We start from the raw sequence: 6,166 nt of genomic DNA, 5'->3' as shown, positions 1-6,166 counted from the left end.
TTATTCTTGAATTCTTGGGGTTCTTTGATATGCTGAATCTAACCGTGTATAAAGTTTTTGGATTTTGGGCCCCGTTTTTAAATTGGTCCACATTGAGGTCCAAAGGGTCCAAAATTTAACTTTGTTTGATTTCATCAAAAATTGAATTATTGGGGTTCTTTGATATGCCGAATCTAACCGTGTATTTAGATTCTTAATTTTTGGTTCTGTTTTCAAATTGGTCTACATAAAGGTCCAAAGGGTTAGTTTGATTTTAACAAAAATTGAATTTTTAGGGTTCTTTGATATGCTGAATCTAAACATGTATTTAGATTTTTGATTATGGGCCCAGTTTTCAAGTTGGTCCAAATCGGGGTCCAAAATTAAACTTTGTTTGATTTCAACAAAAATTGAATATATGGGGTTCTTTGATATGCTGAATCTAACCATGTATTTAGATTTATGATTTTTGGGCCCCGTTATCAACTTTGTCCACATTGAGATCAAAAGGGTCCAAAATTAAACTTTGTTTGATTTCATAAAAAATTGAATTCTTGGGGTTCTTTGATATGCTGAATCTAACCATGTATTTAGATTTTGGATATTGGACCATAATAGGTGAATGTCCAATTTAAAATTTTTAAGTTCTTAGACCACATTCATTCTGTGTCAGAAACCTATGCTGTGTCAAATATTTAATCACAATCCAAATTCAGAGCTGTATCAAGCTTGAATGTTGTGTCCATACTTGCCCCAACTGTTCAGGGTTCGACCTCTGCGGAGCATTTTATTGCTTTGTGCCTCCATATGTCTGATTGTACATTGTATGTGTGTAAGTCTGTCCTGTAACAGGTTAAAGTTTTTTTTTAGGAAAGTTTTCTTTGAACATGTGCTCTAATCATCTTGAAACTTTGTACACATATGTAAAAATAAGATGTAGTGTGATTGGCAATGAGACAACTCTTCACCAGTATAGTTCTCGAAAAGTAGCAGTCTGAAGGTTTTAACCACCAAATTTAGGACGGACACAATTTTGGTATATAGCTAGGACCAACAGATTTTCTTCAAAGGACCACCAAGGAAAAAATGATTTTGAGAACTCTTCACCAGACACCAAATGACATAGAAGTTAGCAACTATAGGTCACCATACAGCCTTCATGTGCATCAAAATGTGAAGTTTTAAAATTATATACCAAATTACAGATTTGACCTTGATTTAATGGTTCACAGAACATAGAAATGTAATAGTGCAAAATAAGTCAATTCTCAGGTTTAAGTCTATTGTTAAGGTAGTTTATCATGAAGTTGTGGTCACATTTACTTCAAACTTAGAACATGTTGATTATGAAATGAACTTGTAAAATTATATGCCTCTGATTTCACAGTTACCCAAACATGGGCACATTAAAGTGTGAAAGGGCCACCCACTATGGTGTTCTAAGGACACTTATTCTTGTTTTATCATAAAATGAAAGTGGAAACATGTTCTAGATTAGACCAAACATACAAATGTATATGCAAGTGCCTACAAAGACTCCACATAATTTATAGGTTCTTATTTGGTCTTCAGCATGAGCTTGGTATAACAGTCACAATACATGGGTTTTCCATTTTACTTGCAAATGGTCTCTTCAATTTAAATTTTTTGTTAGAGCTATTTTAACATTTGGTTGACTTTACCTTTAGGTTTGTCTGAGTACCACTTTAGCATTTTTGATATCAGGACTCAATATAATTTAGTTCTTGATAAAATTGATATAGAACTCACAACTTTTTTAAAATGATACTGGAAAATGAGATTTTTGGCATAGATGTAAATAGTTGTTAATATCTACATCATTAGGTCTATGGTGGATAGTTGTCTCATTGGCAATCATACCACATCTTCTTATTTTTATATTGATGTTAATAAGACAACAAAACCAATAACTACTGGGGAACAACTTGTATATCATAGGAACAGATCTTCCTTTTAAATATAAGGCTTTGTACATCCAGTATATGCCACTGCCACCTACTGAGCATCATATTCTAGACATTAATCACATGAAAGACAAAATGGAAAGATGCTTTTCATTTGTAAATGCAACATAATTATGTTTACAGTATGTATAGATCTTCAAGGTATATTTGTATAATGTGGAGATCTGATTCTTTTGCACTCAGAATTAAAAATAATATTGAATAATCTGTCTTCTGGAATATGCATGAATTATTTCCCACCTGAAGTTACAGGTACGCAACCAACAATCGTTCAGATAATCAAATTATTTGTTATTCATTGTGAGATCATCAACATCTGAAACATGATGATGATGGATTAGTGTTAAATGTCTGGTGGCAAATATTACATGTATAACAGGATGGGACATGTTAATGTGATATGAATATGAACCCTGCTTTGTACTAGATCAACATGCTGAGCCAAAATTTTAATGTGTTAGTTCACAAGGTAATAGTCTGCAGAAATACATGTTATCTTACCCAGACAAATAATGTCTTCTTTAAAAAAACTCCTGGCAGTTCAGTCTTTGCTATAACCTCCAAATGTAGATGGCTTAGCAGAGAAGCAGCAAATAGCCAATTTTTAAGTATTAGGTTTTATACGGAAGGGTATCAAAATTAGCAACCTCACGTACTGGAGGCAAGCATGCTACCATGATACAACCTATCCCATTACATCTGAGGCATGTAACAGTATTAAACACATTTGAATATTAACATTAACTCTTAACTTCAATTCCAAGTATAGGTAAGATCACAAAAGCAAAACAAGTGATAATTTGTGGACTTTTTGATAACCTGGCTATGCATTTAACATTGGAAGAAATTATATTTCGAGAGAATTTATGTAATTTAAGGAGTTGCTCTGTGAATCTCTGTTATCCTTCATTGGTCACTTTGTAAGATATTGGTGTGCTATGTGACCCTGCTCTATAGGTCACATGGTCCTACTTTTAAGTGGTGTCTTTTGCAAAACATTTGAACATTTTCCCAGAGGCGTAGCGTTCAAATTTTTATTGGTACGGCAGGAAATCTAATGGGTGGCGAAGCGACCAATCCCGCCTTGTAGAGGCGGTTATTCGGCAGGGGAACGGTGCCGCTCAAGGTCCCGAGAAATTTTGGAATAAATGGTGCAAAATCCTGCATTCTGACAATCTTCTGACATTTAAATTTCACTCCTGAAAACCCCATTTTCATTAGCAACGATTTGACATATGACACTTTTTTTTTAAAAGTCAACTTCAAAATTTATGACAAAAGAGATGATTTTTCATTTCCTATTGTTAATTATCCATTTTTAGATGGTGACGTTCCCTTGTCACCATCTTATGGTGTTTATATATCTCAACTTGTTCGATTCGCTCGTGTATGTAACAATGTATTTGATTTTAACGAAAGAAATCTCTGTATTACTGAAAAATTATTACACCAGGGTTTTCGATATCACAAACTAGTCCAAACATTTACTAAATTTTATCATCGGTACAAGGACATCATTCGTAAATATAAATTAACATGCAGACATCTTATACGTTCAGGTATTTCACATCCAATCTTTTATGGTAATATTCTTTACAAAGCACAAAAATGTCCGCATTCACCTCAAAAGATAACCAAACCTTTAAACAGACTTATTTGGAAGGGATATAGTTACGATACTGTTGTCAAGTCATTAAAGGATTGCATGTTTTGGTATTAATATTGATTCACTCATAGGGTCTTTGCATCGGAAATAAACACATTTATTCTAAAACCAGTTGTTGGCATGATACGGGTTATGTTCTTCTCATATATTTTATGATGGTATGCCGGATACTAAACCCCTAACGGGAGGGATTGTACTTGATTTTCATATGATGAAGACATAATCTTTCAATCAGTTTAATTGAGGTCTGGAGCTGTTATTTCAGTAACTGCTAGTAGTCCTTTGTTAATTTATGTATCATTGTCATTTTGCTTAGTTTCTTTTGTTACCTATTCTGACATCGGACTCTGACTTCTTTTAAACTGAGTTTTACTGTGCGTATCGCTGTGTGTTTCTTTATTCTACATTGGCTAGAGGTATAGGGGAGGGTTGAGATCTCACAAAACATGTTTAACCCCGCCGCATTTTTGCGCCTGTTCAAGTCAGGAGCCTCGGGCCTTTGTTAGACTTGCATCTTTTTTACTTTTGGTTCATTTATATATTTTGGAGTTGAGTATGACGTCCATTTTCAATGAACTAGTACACATTTTTATTTTGGGGCCAGCTGAGGACCACCTTCCGGGTGCGGGATTTTCTCGCTGCGTTGAAGACCCATTGGTGACTTTCGGCTGTTATCTGTTCTTTGGCCGGGTTGTTGTCTCTTTGACATATTCCACATTTCCATTCTCAATTTTATTCAAAATATAGAAAACAAAATTTGAAACATGAAATGTGTCAAAAAAGACAACAATCCAACTAGATAGAAAAAGTGAAATATCCTAGCTAAAATTGATACTTTCAATTTGTGTCGGACACTTTGCTAGGCGTCTTGGTATGCTCCTGCTTGGATATTATTAGAAAGAAAAAAGATAAATGCGTGCAATTCTGTATAGCAGTTGCGGGAAATTAAGAAACTAATTTTAGACTATCAAATCTTCGCTAAATGTAGCCAGGGTAAAAGGAACTATGGTCAGAACGATGAACATATTATCAAAATTCCTTGTACAATTTAAAGACCGAGAAATAAATGACCTGCGGAATTTCTCAAATATTGTCAAGTCTGGGTAAGACAAATGAGGAAAACTATTACACTGCTTACAAATCTATTTTCATTGCTTGTGAATATGGTCACACTGTCATAACGACCAATGAATTCATGATGACAACGCTAGAACTTTTAAAGCGATAGATATAAAACGGTGTGGTATAAGTGCCAATGATACAACTATCCATCCAAGTCACAATTTGTAAAAGTAAACCATTATAGGTCAAAGTACGGCCTTTAACGCGGAGCCTTGGCTCACACCGAACAGCAAGCTATAAAGGGCCCCCAAAATGACACTTATGTACCGCATCAACAAACGACAACCACTGAACATCAGGTTCCTGACTTAAGACAGGTGCAAACAAATGCAGCGGGTTTAAACGTTTTAACAGGCCCCAACCTCCACTCTAACCTGAAATAATAGCGAAACATCACAACATAGAAAGACACTCTATAAATTAAAATATCAATTGAAATACAGCAACATACGAATGTTCAAACAATTTAGAACAAACGAAGTTAGAATATTTTCAGCTGATCCAGAGAGGGACATCCCAAATTCACCATCATTTCTAAAGGCATCGTGATTAGTGTATAAAAATGCATTCACATAAATTTCAGCTGCACAAAGATATCGTAAATCGTAGGCTAATGTTTCATTATCTACATAAAAAATAATAAAATAAAAATAAACAAATAACAATGTAGATAAAGGTAATTTTTTATCAAAAAGAAAAACAGATTTCAGGAAAAAAAGTTGGTTTTGGGAAAGAAATGCAAAGAGATGGATGCGTTTAGAGACTTTAATGGAATAGCATTTTCCTATAGCGTTAAACGGGTGTGTAACTCGTATAAGATCAGCCCTTGCTTCAGCGACTCATTTTTTTTATTTTTGTTTATTTTTTTTGCTGTCAGTGACAACAAAAAAAAACAAGTAACAAAACAAAAACAAAAATAGAAATGAGTCACTGAGGCCAGGGCTGGTCTATCATTATATACCATTCTAATGATCAGGCAAAGGGAGCAATTAATCGACTATGTGACTGCTGGACTAATATCCACGGCGTATATTCGTAACGCTTGGTTTCAGATTTTATCGTCACGGAACGCTTACTTTCAGCCTTTTTTAGCTCACCTGGCCCAAAGGGCCAAGTGAGCTTTTCTTATCACTTGGCGTCCGTCGTCCGTAAACTTTTACAAAAATCTTCTCCTCTGCAACTACTGGGCCAAATTTAACCAAACTTGGCCACAATCATCATATCTAGTTTAAAAAATGTGTCCTGTGACCCGGCCAACCAACCAAGATGGCCGCCATGGCTAAAAATAGAACATAGGGGTAAAATGTAGATTCTGGCTTATATCTCTGAAACCAAAGCATTGAGAGCAAATCTGACATGGGGGTAAAAATGTTTATCAGGTCAAGATCTATCTGCCCTGAAATTTTCAGATGAA

This window comes from Mytilus californianus, unplaced genomic scaffold (assembly GCF_021869535.1).
Source record: "Mytilus californianus isolate M0D057914Y unplaced genomic scaffold, xbMytCali1.0.p SCAF_5, whole genome shotgun sequence".
NCBI classification, from domain to species: domain Eukaryota; kingdom Metazoa; phylum Mollusca; class Bivalvia; order Mytilida; family Mytilidae; genus Mytilus; species Mytilus californianus.
Note: the sequence above shows the minus strand (reverse complement) of the source record.